Raw genomic sequence first — 16,762 nt, forward strand, 5'->3', positions numbered from 1 at the left:
TTATGAGATTGTAACCATGGTAATCCGAGCACCAAAACGTCATGTAGATTGTACAACACAAGGAAGCGAATCATCTCCTGATGGTCTGGATTCATACGCATAGTCACTTGTGTCCAGTATTGTGGTTTATTACTAGCCAATGGCGTAGAATCAATACCCTTCAGAGGTATAGGAACTTCCAGAGGCTCTAGATCAAACCCACAGCGCCTGGCAAAGGACCAATCCATTAGACTCAAAGCGGCGCCAGAGTCGACATAGGCATCCGCGGTAATTGACGATAATGAACAAATCAAGGTCACAGACAGAATAAACTTAGACTGTAAAGTGCCAATTGAAATAGACTTATCAACCTTCTTAGTACGTTTAGAGCATGCTGATATAACATGAGTTGAATCACCACAATAGAAGCACAACCCATTTTTTCGCCTAAAATTCTGCCGTTCGCTTCTGGACAGAATTCTATCACATTGCATATTTTCTGGAGCCTTCTCAGAAGACACCGCCAAATGGTGCACAGGTTTGCGCTCCCGCAAACGCCGATCAATCTGAATAGCCATTGTCATGGACTCATTCAGACCTGTAGGTGCAGGGAACCCCACCATAACATCTTTAATGGCATCAGAGAGACCCTCTCTGAAATTCGCCGCCAGGGCGCACTCATTCCACTGAGTAAGCACAGACCATTTACGAAATTTTTGGCAGTATATTTCAGCTTCATCTTGCCCTTGAGATAGGGCCATCAAGGCTTTTTCAGCCTGAATCTCTAAGTTAGGTTCCTCATAAAGCAACCCTAAAGCCAGAAAAAACGCATCCACATTGAGCAACGCAGGATCCCCGGGTGCCAATGCAAATGCCCAGTCTTGAGGGTCACCCCGCAGCAAGGAAATTACTATCCTAACCTGCTGTGCGGGATCTCCAGCGGAGCGAGATCTCAGGGAAAGAAATAATTTACAATTATTTTTGAAATTCAGGAAACGAGATCTATCCCCGGAGAAAAATTCTGGTATAGGAATTCTAGGTTCAGATATAGGAGCATGAATAACAAAATCCTGTAAATTTTGAACCTTCGTAGCAAGATTATTCAAACCTGTAGCCAAACTCTGAGGATCCATTTTAATCAGGTGAGATCAGAGCCATTCAAGGATTAGAAGGAGAGAGAGAGACAAAGGCTGCAATTAGAGCAGAAATGCAACTAAGTCAACTATAGAGCAAGCTCAGAGGAAAAAAAAAAAAATAAAAAAAAAATCTGCAGACTTCTTTTTCTCTCCTTTCTTCTGCCAACGGTTTTAACCCTTGGCCGGCCATACTGTCATGGTTCCCAATGGCAAGGAAATGTCAGAGAACTTAAATAACAGACTAGCTCTTGGGTGATGGAATCTCGAGCTGACCGTGAGCTAAACCTATCACACAACTAACAGTGGCCGGGTGACGTACCTACGTTTTATCCCTAGACGCCCAGCGCCAGCCGGAGAACTAACTAACCCTAATAGAGGAAAAAACAGACCTGGCTTACCTCTAGGGAAATTCCCCCAAAAAGGAGACAGAAGCCCCCCACATATATTGACGGTGAGTTCAGAGGAAAAGACATACGCAGTATGAAGGTAGGTTCAGCAAAGCGAGGTCCGCTTACTAGATAGTAAGAAGATACAATAGGGAACTTCACGGTCAGCTGAAAACCCTATTAAAATACCATCCAGAAATTACTTTAAGACTCATGTGTCAACTCATGACACCGGAGTGGTAATTTCGGCCCACAAGAGCTTCCAGCTACAGAAACATAACATAACTGTGAACTGGAACAAAAATGCAAACAAACTTAGGACTAAGAGTCCAACTTATCTGATAGTAGTCTAGAAGCAGGAACATGCAACAGAAAGGCTCTGGTTACATTGATGGCCGGCACTAGAATAACTGAGCAGCAAGGCTAAATAGGATACTCCCATATCTGTTGTGAATTTGGATTCTGGGCTCCCCCGGTGGCTACTGGTGGAATTGAACTTGTGTCATCATCTTCCCTGTTCACCTGTTCTCATCAGATCTGGGTGTCGCTATATAACCTGGCTTCTCTGTTAGTTGCTTGCCGGTCAACAATGTTATCAGAAGCCTCTCTGTGCTTGTTCCTGCTCCCAGACATCAACTAGATAAGTTGGACTTTTGTCCATGTTTGTTTTTGTTTTTTGGTTCCAGTTCACAGCTGCAGTTTCGTTACTGTGTCTGGAAAGCTCTTGTTGATCAGGAATTGCCACTCTGGTATTATGAGTTAATGCCAGAGTTCTAAAGTAATTTCTGGATGGTGTTTTGTTAGGGTTTTCTGCTGACCATGAAAGTGTTCTTTCTGTCTTCTGCTATCTAGAAAGCGGACCTCAAATTTGCTAAAACTATTTTCCTGCTGCGTTTGTTATTTCTTCTAAAATCACCGCCAATATATGTGGGGGGCCTCTGTCTCCTTTTTGGGTATTTCTCTAGAGGTGAGCCAGGTCTTATATTTCCCTCTGCTAGCATTATTTAGTTCTCCGGCCGGCGCTGGGCATATAGGGATAAAAAGTAGGACATGCTACCTGGCTACTTCTAGTTGTGCGGTAGGTTTAGTTCATGGTCAGTACAGTTCCCATCTTCCAAGAGCTTGTTCATATGTAGGCTTATGCAATGTTCTCTGGCCATGGAGATCATGACAGTTTGACCGGCCCACTAAAGGGTTAAAATCCTTGGCTGAGAAAGGAGAGAAATAAGAAGTCTGCTGAGAGTTTTTTTTTTTTTTTTTTTTTTTTTTATTTGTGCTCTTAATTGGATCACTTGCCAGTCTGTCTATGCTGCAGTCTTTCTTTTTTTTCTCTCTCCTTCTAATCTTTGAATGGCTCTGTGTTCACCTGTTTATAATGGATCTTCAGAGTGTAACTGCAGGTTTGAATAATCTCACCACGAAAGTACAAAATTTGCAAGATTTTATTGTTCATGCTCCGGTATCTGAGCCGAGAATTCCTTTGCCGGAATTTTTCTCGGGGAATAGATCTGGTTTTCAGAATTTTAGAAATAATTGCAAGTTATTTTTGTCCCTGAAATCTCGTTCTGCCGGAGACCCTGCACAGCAGGTTGGGATTGTGATTTCCTTGCTCCGCGGCGACCCTCAAGACTGGGCTTTTTCATTGGCACCAGGGGATCCTGCGTTGCGCAATGTGGATGCGTTTTTTCTGGCCTTGGGGTTGCTTTATGAGGAGCCTCATTTGGAACTTCAGGCAGAAAAAACTTTGATGTCCCTATCTCAGGGGCAAGATGAAGCTGAAATTTACTGCCAAAGATTCCGTAAATGGTCTGTGCTTACTCAGTGGAATGAGTGTGCCCTGGCGGCTACTTTCAGAGAGGGTCTCTCTGATGCCATTAAGGATGTTATGGTGGGGTTTCCTGTGCCTGCGGGTCTGAATGAGTCCATGACAATGGCTATTCAGATCGATAGACGTTTGCGGGAGCGCAAACCAGTGCACCATCTGGCGGTGTCCACTGAGAAGACGCCAGACAGTATGCAGTGTGATAGAATTCTGTCCAGAAGCGAGCGGCAGAATTTTAGACGGAAAAATGGGTTGTGTTTCTATTGTGGGGATTCTACTCATGTTATATCAGCATGCTCTAAGCGTACTAAAAAGCTTGATAAATCTGTTTCCATTGGCACTTTACAGTCTAAATTTATTTTGTCTGTGACCCTGATTTGCTCTTTGTCATCTATTACCACGGACGCCTATATCGACTCTGGCGCCGCTTTGAGTCTTATGGATTGGTCCTTTGCCAATCGTTGTGGGTATGATTTAGAGCCTTTGGAGACTCTTATTCCTCTGAAGGGGATTGACTCCACCCCATTGGCTAATAATAAACCACAATACTGGACACAAGTAACTATGCGTATTAATCCGGATCACCAGGAGATTATTCGTTTTCTGGTGCTGTATAATCTACATGATGATTTGGTGCTAGGATTGCCATGGCTGCAGTCTCACAACCCAGTCCTTGACTGGAGAGCTATGTCTGTGTTGAGCTGGGGATGTAAGGGGACTCATGGGGACGTACCTTTGGTTTCCATTTCATCATCTATTCCCTCTGAAATCCCTGAGTTCCTGTCTGATTATCGTGACGTCTTTGAAGAACCCAAGCTGGGTTCACTACCTCCGCACCGTGAGTGCGATTGTGCTATAGATTTAATTCCGGGTAGTAAATACCCAAAGGGTCGTTTATTTAATCTGTCTGTGCCTGAACATGCTGCTATGCGTGAATATATAAAGGAGTCCTTGGAAAAGGGACATATTCGTCCATCGTCATCTCCCTTAGGAGCCGGTTTTTTCTTTGTGTCAAAAAAGGACGGATCTTTGAGACCATGTATTGATTATCGGCTTTTGAATAAAATCACGGTTAAATATCAATACCCATTGCCGTTGCTGACTGATTTGTTTGCTCGCATAAAGGGGGCCAAGTGGTTCTCTAAGATTGATCTCCGTGGGGCGTATAATTTGGTGCGGATCAGGCAGGGGGATGAGTGGAAAACCGCATTTAATACGCCCGAGGGCCACTTTGAGTATTTGGTGATGCCTTTTGGTCTTTCTAATGCCCCTTCAGTCTTCCAGTCCTTTATGCATGATATTTTCCGCGAGTATTTGGATAAATTTATGATAGTGTATCTGGATGACATTCTGATTTTTTCGGATGACTGGGACTCTCATGTCCAGCAAGTCAGGAGGGTTTTTCAGGTTTTGCGGTCTAATTCTTTGTGTGTGAAGGGTTCTAAGTGCGTTTTTGGGGTTCAGAGAATTTCCTTTTTGGGATATATTTTTTCTCCCTCTTCCATTGAGATGGATCCTGTCAAGGTTCAGGCTATTTGTGATTGGACGCAGCCCTCTTCTCTTAAAAGTCTTCAGAAATTTTTGGGCTTTGCCAACTTTTATCGTCGATTTATTGCTGGTTTTTCGGATGTCGTTAAGCCATTGACCGATTTGACTAGACAGGGTGCTGATGTTGCTAATTGGTCCCCTGATGCTGTGGAGGCCTTTCAGGAGCTTAAGCGCCGTTTTTCTTCTGCCCCTGTGTTGCGTCAGCCTGATGTGGCTCTTCCTTTTCAGGTGGAGGTCGACGCTTCTGAGATCGGAGCTGGGGCAGTGTTGTCGCAGAAAAGTTCTGACTGCTCCGTGATGAGGCCTTGTGCCTTCTTTTCCCGTAAATTTTCGCCCGCTGAGCGGAATTATGATGTTGGGAATCGGGAGCTTTTGGCCATGAAGTGGGCGTTTGAGGAGTGGCGCCATTGGCTTGAGGGGGCCAGACATCAGGTGGTGGTATTGACTGACCACAAAAATTTGATTTATCTTGAGACCGCCAGGCGCCTGAATCCTAGACAGGCGCGCTGGTCATTATTTTTTTCTCGGTTTAATTTTGTGGTGTCATACCTACCGGGTTCTATGAATGTTAAGGCGGATGCCCTTTCTAGGAGTTTTGAGCCTGACTCACCCGGCAACTCTGAGCCCACAGGTATCCTTAAGGATGGAGTTATTTTGTCAGCCGTTTCTCCAGACCTGCGGCGGGCCTTGCAGGAGTTTCAGGGGGATAGACCGGATCGTTGTCCGCCTGATAGACTGTTTGTTCCTGATGATTGGACCAGCAGAGTCATCTCTGAGGTGCATTCTTCTGCATTGGCAGGTCATCCTGGAATTTTTGGTACCAGGGATTTGGTGGCAAGATCCTTCTGGTGGCCTTCCCTGTCACGAGATGTGCGAGGCTTTGTGCAGTCTTGTGACGTTTGTGCTCGGGCCAAGTCTTGTTGTTCTCGGGCTAGTGGATTATTGTTGCCCTTGCTTATTCCTAAGAGGCCTTGGACGCACATCTCGATGGATTTTATTTCAGATCTGCCTGTTTCCCAGAAGATGTCTGTCATCTGGGTGGTGTGTGACCGTTTTTCTAAGATGGTCCATTTGGTTCCCCTGCCCAAATTGCCTTCTTCTTCCGAGTTGGTTCCCCTGTTTTTTCAAAATGTTGTTCGTTTGCATGGTATTCCTGAGAATATCGTTTCTGACAGAGGAACCCAATTTGTGTCTAGATTTTGGCGGGCATTCTGTGCTAGGATGGGCATAGATTTGTCTTTTTCGTCTGCTTTTCACCCTCAGACTAATGGTCAGACCGAGCGGACTAATCAGACCCTGGAGACATATCTGAGGTGTTTTGTGTCTGCTGACCAGGATGATTGGGTTGCTTTTTTGCCATTGGCGGAGTTCGCCCTCAATAATCGGGCCAGCTCTGCCACTTTGGTGTCCCCGTTTTTCTGTAATTCGGGGTTCCATCCTCGATTTTCCTCCGGTCAGGTGGAATCCTCGGATTGTCCTGGAGTGGATGCTGTGGTGGAGAGATTGCATCATATCTGGGGGCAGGTGATGGACAATTTGAAGTTGTCCCAGGAGAAGACTCAGCTTTTTGCCAACCGTCACCGTCGTGTTGGTCCTCGGCTTTGTGTTGGAGATTTGGTGTGGTTGTCTTCTCGTTTTGTCCCTATGAGGGTCTCTTCTCCTAAGTTTAAGCCTCGGTTCATCGGTCCGTATAAAATATTGGAGATTCTTAACCCTGTTTCCTTCCGTTTAGACCTCCCTGCATCCTTTTCTATTCATAACGTTTTTCATCGGTCGTTATTGCGCAGGTATGAGGCACCGGTTGTGCCTTCCGTTGAGCCTCCTGCTCCGGTGTTGGTTGAGGGTGAGTTGGAGTACGTTGTGGAGAAAATCCTAGACTCCCGTGTTTCCAGACGGAGACTCCAGTATCTGGTCAAGTGGAAGGGATACGGCCAGGAGGATAATTCTTGGGTCACTGCATCTGATGTTCATGCCTCCGATCTGGTGCGTGCCTTTCATAGGGCCCATCCTGATCGCCCTGGTGGTTCTGGTGAGGGTTCGGTGCCCCCTCCTTGAGGGGGGGGTACTGTTGTGAATTTGGATTCTGGGCTCCCCCGGTGGCTACTGGTGGAATTGAACTTGTGTCATCATCTTCCCTGTTCACCTGTTCTCATCAGATCTGGGTGTCGCTATATAACCTGGCTTCTCTGTTAGTTGCTTGCCGGTCAACAATGTTATCAGAAGCCTCTCTGTGCTTGTTCCTGCTCCCAGACATCAGCTAGATAAGTTGGACTTTTGTCCATGTTTGTTTTTGTTTTTTGGTTCCAGTTCACAGCTGCAGTTTCGTTACTGTGTCTGGAAAGCTCTTGTTGATCAGGAATTGCCACTCTGGTATTATGAGTTAATGCCAGAGTTCTAAAGTAATTTCTGGATGGTGTTTTGTTAGGGTTTTCTGCTGACCATGAAAGTGTTCTTTCTGTCTTCTGCTATCTAGAAAGCGGACCTCAAATTTGCTAAAACTATTTTCCTGCTGCGTTTGTTATTTCTTCTAAAATCACCGCCAATATATGTGGGGGGCCTCTGTCTCCTTTTTGGGTATTTCTCTAGAGGTGAGCCAGGTCTTATATTTCCCTCTGCTAGCATTATTTAGTTCTCCGGCCGGCGCTGGGCATATAGGGATAAAAAGTAGGACATGCTACCTGGCTACTTCTAGTTGTGCGGTAGGTTTAGTTCATGGTCAGTACAGTTCCCATCTTCCAAGAGCTTGTTCATATGTAGGCTTATGCAATGTTCTCTGGCCATGGAGATCATGACACATATCCTGATGGAAACAGGTGAACAGAGAAAGTGAAGCACACAAGTCCAGTACCACCAGTGACCACCGGGGGAGCCCAAAAACCAAATTCACAACACAGATGTGTGCACGTGTGCGGCACGCATTTTGTCCATGCTGCACAAAAAACTGACACATCTGTGGGTTTTTCACACGGACACACGATCCATTTGAAAAACCTGACATGTGCGCATCACCTTTTAATACAATGGTTGTGCGTGTGTCCACATTTGTGGCCCTTAAAAAACAGACCGCATATGGACATGAAAAACGGACGTGTGAAGAAGGCCTTAAGGAGCACCCCATAAAATGTACATAATGCGCAGCAAAATAACAGCTGCCCGGAGCACGTTCTTTTGCAGCTTGTTTTGCTTCAGGGTTCGGAAAGTGTGAAATGGTTAAAAGAAGCAGCATGTTTGTTCTTCGGGCAGCATCCACTAGGTAGCCGCTTATTAGTTATAGTTTATATAATAGGAAAAAGATGCCAGTCTCACAAAAAGGACACAAAAACAGCCAGTGAAGCCACTTCTGGAAAAAGACCAAATACAGCTGTGGCCAAAATAAAGAGACCACTGTAAAATTTTCAGTTTGTCTGATTTTTCTCTTTATAGGTATATTTTTGAGTAAAATGTAAATTGTTCTTTTAGTCTATAAAGTTCCGACAACATGAATTTCCAAGCAATAAATTTTGCATTTTTTTTTCTGAAAAGAAGAAATTGTCAAAATAAAAAAATGCATTGCCTTCAGACCTCAAATAATGCAAAGAAAACAAGTTCATAATCATTTAGAAGCAAAAATACTAATGTTTTAATTCAGGAAGAGTTCAGAAATCAATATTTTGTGGAATAACCATGATTGTTAATCCCAGCTTTCATGCGTCTTGGCAGCTTTCCTCCAGTCTCTCACACTGCTTCTGGCGCAAAAATGTCAGCAGTTCTTCTTTGTTTGATGGCTTTTGACTATCCGTCATCCTCTTGATTACATTCCAGAGGTTTTCAATGGGGTTCAGGTCTGGAGATTGGGCGGCCATGACAGGGTTTTGATGTGGTGGTCTCTTAATTTTTGCCAGAGCTGTATAAAGACAATACTGCAGAGGTCCAAGTGAGGAGCATCCAGTGGATTAAACAACATATATGCAAGTACCTGGATAAGAATGAAGTGACTAACCAGAGTCAGCATGGGTTTGTAACTAATAAGTCATGTCATACTAACCTAATTTCCTTTTATGACAGAATCACTGACTGGGTGGATCAGGGAAATGCTGTAGATGTAGTATATCTTGACTTCAGCAAAGCATTTTACAAAGTATCTCACACCATCCTTATTGAAAAAATGAAAAAAATATGGAATGGACAAGGCAACTGTTAGGTGGATTTATAACTGGCTTAGTGATCGGACCCAAAGAGTGGTCGTAAATGGCTGCACATCCAATTGGAAGAATGTCTCAAGTGGGGTACCACAGGGCTCTGTCCTGGGCCCTGTACTGTTCAACATCTTTGTCAATGATTTAGATGAAGGAATTGAGGGTACACTGATTAAATTTGCTGATAACACAAAGCTAGGAGGGATAGCTAATACTAGAGAAGAGACAGAGGATTCAAAAAGATATAAATAAACTGGATCAGTGGGCAGCAACTAACAGAATGGTTTTTAACAAGGAAAAATGCAAAGTGCCACATTTGGGCAATAAAAATGAAAAAAGCGTATACAGAGAGGGAGGAATAGGGCTAAGCAACAGCACATGTGAATAAGACTTAGGTTATAGTTATAGATTTATAATTATAATAATAATTATAATAATTAATTATAATATAATTATAGTTATAGGTTATAGATTATACTAATAGATCATAAACTGAACATGAGTCAACAGTGAGATGCAGCAGCAAAAAAGGCAAATACAATTCTGGGATGTATTAACAGAAGCATACAGTCTAGATCACGTGAAGTCATTATTGCCCTCTACTCCTCTTTGGTCAGACCTCATCTGGAATACTGGGTCCAGTTTTGGGCACATTTTAAAAAAGACATCAACAAACTGGAGCAAGTTCAGAGAAGAGCGACCAGAATGGTGACCAGTCTGCAAACCATGTCCTATGAGGAACGGTTACAGGAGACTTAATAGCTGTCTACAAATATCTGAAAGGCTGTCTCAGTGTAGAAGGATCATCTTTATTCTCATTTGCACAAGGAAAGACTAGAAGCAATGGGAGGAAACTGAATGGGAGGAGACACAGATTAGATATTAGAAAATACTTTTTGACAATGAGGGTGATCAATGAGTGGAACAGGTGGCCACAAGAGGTGGTGAGTTCTCCTTCCAGGGAAGTTTTCAAACAGAGGCTGGACAGACATCTGTCTGGGATGATTTAGTGAATCCTTTGAGCAGGGGGTTGGACCAGATGACCCAAGAGGTCCCTTCCAACTCTACCATTCTATGATTCTATGACAACTGCCACGCTGTCTCTTGGGTTCCAAAGTGAAGTTCCAGGAACTCAATTATGATGTCAGAATGTTTTACTGTATGAGATATAGGCCACCTAGAACCGGGACTCCAGTTTGGAACAGTGAGCCAGTTGTCACCGGCCAGAGCAGTCACCACCAAGTGCTCGTCGCTTTTACCTCTTTAGTAATCATCAGAACTCCTGAATACTGGATATTTGGACAACTGCTATCCTACATCTATCCCACTGATAATAGAACATCCAGGTTGGTTTCCTGTGACTATTATCTACTACGTATACAGTACATTTAGTTTATGTTTTTATGACCTAATTAGATCTAAATTGGATTTATTCTTATGTGGTTAGCAGTGTTATTGTCATTTTATTTTGTTACTAAGCACAACAAGAACGTGGTGTCTACAGTGAAACACTGTGAGGGCTCGATGATATTGTGATGCCGCGGTAGCACACTTATGCATTGAGGAGGCACTGACCCAACAAAGTTCCAACACAAAATCTCATTAATGCGGTTACTTCACAGCATTAAGTATGCACCATTAATGTCCAATTCCCAGCACTACATAGTACCCGGTATCCTCCAGGTCACTGCTGGTAGTCATATCCTTTGGATTAGTCACTAAACACGCCAGTCCACCTCTGACCGGTTGCCGTGGGTGACTGCACCACTGTGTTAGGCTATGTGCATATGGAGCGCCCCCACTGCTGCAGGGCCGAGGGGTACCCGGTACCGGGCCTCTGAGTCTCTGCTCTGGGGTTGTCACGGTGGCTAGACCCGGTCCATGACCCTGCTGAGGGGCGTCCAGTGAAAGGTGGTGGTAAATGGTGGTGTTGTGGTGCAGTGTAGGTTGTAGTAAATAACGAGGACACCAGGTTGCAGTCTCTTTACCTCTTTACTGAAGATCTCTGGGTCCTCAGTCCGGAATCCGGATAACCAGGCTGCGCAAGTCCGGCCGGTCCAATGGCACCTCCAGAGTTCTCTTAGCAGGTGGAAATCTGTGCCTTCCTTCTAGCGGTAGGTGTTGCGGTCCTTCCCTGCTGTGCTTACGGAAAGTCCCCACAACTGTTGTGTCTGTTTCTAAAGTTCCCTCACAACTCGATTAGATGATGTTCTGCTAATCCTCCGTCCCTCCCTGATGTTACGGTTAGGACGGCACCCGTATGACGGGTAGGCTCGGGGCTCTTCCGGGACCCTAGAGTCGCCCCTCTCCACAAGTTGCCCCCCAAGACTGCATAGGTGATTCAGGTGAGACAGCCCGCCTTAGACTGACTGTCCTGCCGTTGGTTTAGAGTATTGCCTGAAGCTGAATATTGTAATACTCCCTCGGCGTTCCGGACGCCGGTTGTGCGCCTCAGTAGGATGTTGCCTCGGTCTCACAGCACGACTCCTACTGGTATTCTCCTTCCAGGCCTCTGTCAGGATCCCACCCCTGACAGGGACCCTACCGAATCTTCTCCCACAACACCCTCTGCCACAAGGTGTTGCCTGGTTCCAACCCAGTCAGCTTTCTGTTCTAACTTCCTGCCTGACCCCCAATTTTACCAGTATGTGAGGAGTGGCCTAATGAATAGAACCCTTAGCTCCCCCCGGAGGCCCGGCTGTGAAATGTATTGGTGTCTGTGATACCTGGTCAGATGAACTCCTTCAGTGCCATCGGACGCACCATGGCTCCCCTTAGTGGCGGAGCCACAGTACTGCAACGACCAGGACTCTGGGGCGCTGCACATACGTTCAGGATTTTCTGCAGAATTTTCCTGAACAAAACCGGACTTTTTCTGCAGGAAATCCGCATGCGTTTTTTTTGCGTTTTTGATGCATTTTTTTCGCGTTTGACGCTTTTTTAGCGAGGTTTTTTTCCGGAGCTTCCCAATGCATTAAATAACGGGAGAAACACGAAAAATCCGCAAATGAACATGCTGCGTTTTTTACCGCGGTATGTTTTTTTGCGGAAAAAGCGCATCATGTGCACAAAAATTGCAGAATGCATTAAAAATGATGGAATTCTTAATATATGCGTTTTTTAAGCGGTCTTATAGCGTTTTTATCTCGAATAATCCTGAACGTGTGCACACAGCCTCAATGTTTCAATACTCACAGCTTAACACAGTACAAGATATCCTTCACTTTACAGTCACTAAACACGCCAGTCCTCCTCTGACCAGTTCCCGTGGGCGACTGCACTGCTGTGCATGCTGTGGGTGCCAGGCATGTCAGCTCTCTGGCTGCTTGGTTCCACTTGCCTGTGTTGCCTCACACGAGCTCTGCAGAGCCGACTGCTCTGCCCTCTAGCGTACACCAGACTGATACTGACTCTGACACACCCAAACCCTTTATTGCAGGGATTTTAACTGGGATCTGTGGCCTTCAGCCACATGGAAAACCCAGGAATGAAATAGACTGCACGACTACCATCCTGCAGTCTGTTTCAAAATATCAAAACCCCAGAGCAGGTTTTCCAACTCTGCCGTGGACACCAAGATGCCCAAGACTAACACTTATTTTTAGTCTGCATTGCAATCACAGCTATGCCTGTGACTACAATGCACTCTCATGGCCTTCATACGCCTCCATGCACATCCTAGGGAGAACACACAGCGACCCCTACCTGTGACATCGGTGACTGCCTCACAATTGCAATCATAGCTACGTCTGTGACTGCAATGCACCCCCATTGCCTCAATACGCCTCTGTGCGCATCTTGGGGAGAACACACAGCAACCCCTACCTCTGACACCGGTCACTGCCTCACAATATCTACAGTGAAGTATGGCAGGGGCTCGGTGATGTCTACAGTGAAGAAAGACGAGGGCTCAGTGATGTCTATAGTGAAGTATGGCAGAGGCTCGGTGATGTCTACTGTGAAGTATAGTGAGGATTGGTGATGTCCACAGTGAAACATGATGGGGGCTTGGTGAGGTCTACAGTGAAACATGGTGGGGCTTGGTAATATCTACAGTGAATCTACAGTGAAGCAAGTTGATGGTTCGGCGATGTCTACAGTAAAGGCATGGTTTGGTCATGGCAATATCTACAGTGAAGCTCGGCAGGGGTTCGGTGATATCTGCCGTGAAGCATGGCGGGGGCTCAGTTATGTCTATATTGAAACACGGCAGGGGCTTGATGATGTCTATAGGGAAGCATGGTGAGGACTTTGCGATATCTATAGTGAAGCATGGCGGGAGCTCAGTGATGTCTACATGGAAGCACAATGAGGGCTCGGTATATCTACAGTGAAGCATGGTGAGGGTTTGGTAATATCTACAGTGAAGCACAATTATAGGTTGTCGCACCCTGACGAAGGTTGTTTACCGAAACGCGCGTTGGGGCGGAGACGTGTGCCAGGAGAGTCTCCCCAGATTGCGGTGGGTAATTATTTGTTATGTGCTCTGTTCATTTTACCATCTGTGTGGTGCTGTTCTTCTCCGTAATTGAGTAATAGTTGTTATAAGATTGTTTATGGCTGCAGTACTCAGTATTTTCACAGAGCATGGTGTAATATCGGTGTGAGCCCGGCACTGTGAGTGTTTAATATTTAGGGGCACACAGTTTGTCTATCCCATCACCCTATAGATTACTTGACCTCCTGTCACATGCCTCCTGCCATTGCCTTTGCCGCATTGTTTTAGACTTTTTTCTGTTTTTTTGCCTCTTTACACCTGGTGTTATTTTTTAAATAATAAAGTATTTGATGTTTTCTACCATTGACTCAATATCATCCTTTTTTTGATATATCTATGTTATATGATGATAGGTCATGATATGGTCCTATTTTCTGGTACAAACTATTCATTAGGATTTATGTACCATGCAGTTTAATACTATAAGTAGGTATTTATAGTGAAGCACAATTGCAGCGCCCCAGAGTCCTGGTCGTTGCAGTACTGTCGCTCCGCCACTAAGGGGGGCTATGGTACGTCTGATGGCACTTAAGGAGTTCACCTGACCAGGTATCACAGTCACACATTACACTTCACACTCCGGCCACCAGGGGGAGCAAAGGGTTCTATGTATTAGGCCACTCCTCACAATCTGGTAAAATTGGGGGCTGGATAGGAAGTTAGAGAGAAGCTGACTGGGTTTTGCCTAGGCAACACCTAGTGAGAGAAGAGGTTGCTTGGGAAGATTCAGGGGGGTCCCTGTCAGGGGTGGGATCCTGACAGAGGCCTAGCGAAAAGGACAGATCGTTACGGAACCGCGCCTGCACTTCATTGCAGCGGTATCTTAAGAAAGGATAAGAAGCAAGGTTTATTGTGGAGAAGTGTTGTGAATTCTGTTGTGGGTTCTGCTCTTGGGCTCCCTCCGGTGGTTATAAGTGGTAGTGCTGCTGTTTGTCCTTCACAACAGTCATCAGCTGCTTCCACTTTGGACGGGGCTATTTAGTCTGGCTCCTTCCTTTATTGAGTGCCAGTTGTCCATTGTTTTTCTGGAGGATTCACATCTCTGCTTGGTTTCTCCTGCTGGATTGTCCAAATCATCAAAGATAAGTCCTGGCTTTGTTTTTGCAGTCCACATGCGGTGGACTTTATAGTTCAGTGAATTGCTATGTTTTTTCTTGTCCAGCTTTGTCTGTGTAAGGATTTATTCAGCCAAGTTGGAAGCTCTGGAGTCGCAGAGTTACCCTCCATGCCTTTAGTTAGGTGTGGAGATTTTTGTATTTTCTGTGGTGGATTATTGTAGTAATTTAATACTGACCGCACAGTACTCTGTCCTGTCTTTTCTTTCTAGGTAGCGTGGCCTCCTTTGCTTGATTCTGTTTTCAGTCTGCGTTTGTAATTTCCCTCTCCTCTCACAGTCAATATTTGTGGGGGGCTGTCTATCCTTTGGGGATTTTCTCTGAGGCAAGATAGTTTTCCTGTTTCTTTCTTTAGGGGTAATTAGTCCTCCGGCTGTGACGAGGTGTCGAGGGAGTGACAGGAACATCCCACGGCTACTTATAGTTGCGGTGTTAAGTTCAGGGTCTGCGGTCAGTATAGAGGCCACCTACTCCAGAGCTCGTCCATGCTGCTCCTAGGCCACCAGTTCATAACAGAGAAGTGAGAAACGAGATCACAGCACAAAGGCGATAGAACCAGTAGGGGTCATGCCCCGAGATCGGCAACATCCTACTGAGGCGCGTAGCCGGTGGCCGGAACGCCGAGGAAGTATTGGGCTCCACGCATTACTTCAAACAGCGGCAGGGCAGTTGACTTTAGGTTGGCTGTCTCACCAAAATCACCTAATGAAGACAACGGAGGCAATTGTGGGAGAGGGGCATCTCTGGGGTCCCAGAATAACTCCAGGCCTACCCCGTCATACGGGTGCGTCCTATCCATATCAACTGGGGGATGGAGAGAAAGAACAGAAACATACACGACAGTTGTGAGGACTATCCCGTGGTGCTCAGCAGGGAGGTACTACAACACCCAGGCGCTAGAAGGTAGGCACTGATTTCCACCTGCAAAGGGAACTCTGGAGGTGCCTTCGGACCGGCCGGTCTCAGCCAGCCCTGTTAGCAGTGCTCTGGATTGCGGATCCCGAAGCCTTCAGTAAAGAGGTAAAGAGACTGCATCCCTGTGTCCTCGTTATTCATCGCACCTCGCACCACGCACCAGCATCACACCTTTCATTGGATGCCCCTTAGCAGGGTCACGGACCAGGTCTAGCCACTGTGACATCCCCAGGACCGAGACAGAGAGGCCCGGTACCGAGTACTCCGCGGCCCTGCGTCTGGGGGCGCTCCACAATGAGGGCTCGGTATATCTACAGTGAAACATGGTGGGGTTTGGTAATATCTACAGTGAAGCAAGTTCAGGGTTTGGCGATGTCTACAGTAAAGGCATGGTTTGGTCGTGGCGATATCTACAGTGAAGCTCGGCAGGGGTTTGGTGATATCTGCCGTGAAGCATGGCGGGGGCTCAGTTATGTCTATATTGAAATACGGCAGGGGCTTGATGATGTCTATAGTGAAGCATGGTGAGGACTTGGAGATATCTACAGTGAAGCATGGCGGGGGCGCGGTGATGTCTACAGGGAAGCACAATGAGGGCTCGGTTATATCTACAGTGAAGCATGGTGGGGGCTCGTTTATATCTACAGTGAAGCATGGTGAGGTTATGGCGATCTTTACAGTGTAGGCACGGCTCGGTCGTGGTGATGTCTACAGTGAAGCATTGCAAGGGCTTGATGATGTCTATAGTGAAGCACGGTGGGGACACGATGATATCACAATGAAGCACAGCGGGCACATGGCGGTATCTACAGTGAAGCATGGTGGGGGCTCGTTTATATCTACAGTGAAGCACGGTGAAGGCTCGGCAATGTCAACAGTAAAGGCACGGCTCGGTTACGGTGATATCTACAGTGGAGTAAGGTGGGGGCTCGTGATGATGCCCACAGTGATGCAGCAGAGCAGTGCAACAGATACGGCACAGTGCAACAGATAAGAATATTGTAGCAGTCCACCTGTCCCAGTCACCTGAGCACAGATCTCCCAGGATGCACTGCAGTGCAGTAAGTGATGCCTCAGCCCTGCACTGGGGGGGTTCCCTCCTCAATAATGCAGACCTGATGAAGTATTCATGACTGCAGAGCTCCGGTATCACGTCCAAACCTCGCTGCAGTACAGATGACAGCCGCA

The sequence above is a fragment of the Ranitomeya variabilis genome, chromosome 3 (assembly GCF_051348905.1).
Source record: "Ranitomeya variabilis isolate aRanVar5 chromosome 3, aRanVar5.hap1, whole genome shotgun sequence".
Lineage (NCBI taxonomy): Eukaryota > Metazoa > Chordata > Amphibia > Anura > Dendrobatidae > Ranitomeya > Ranitomeya variabilis.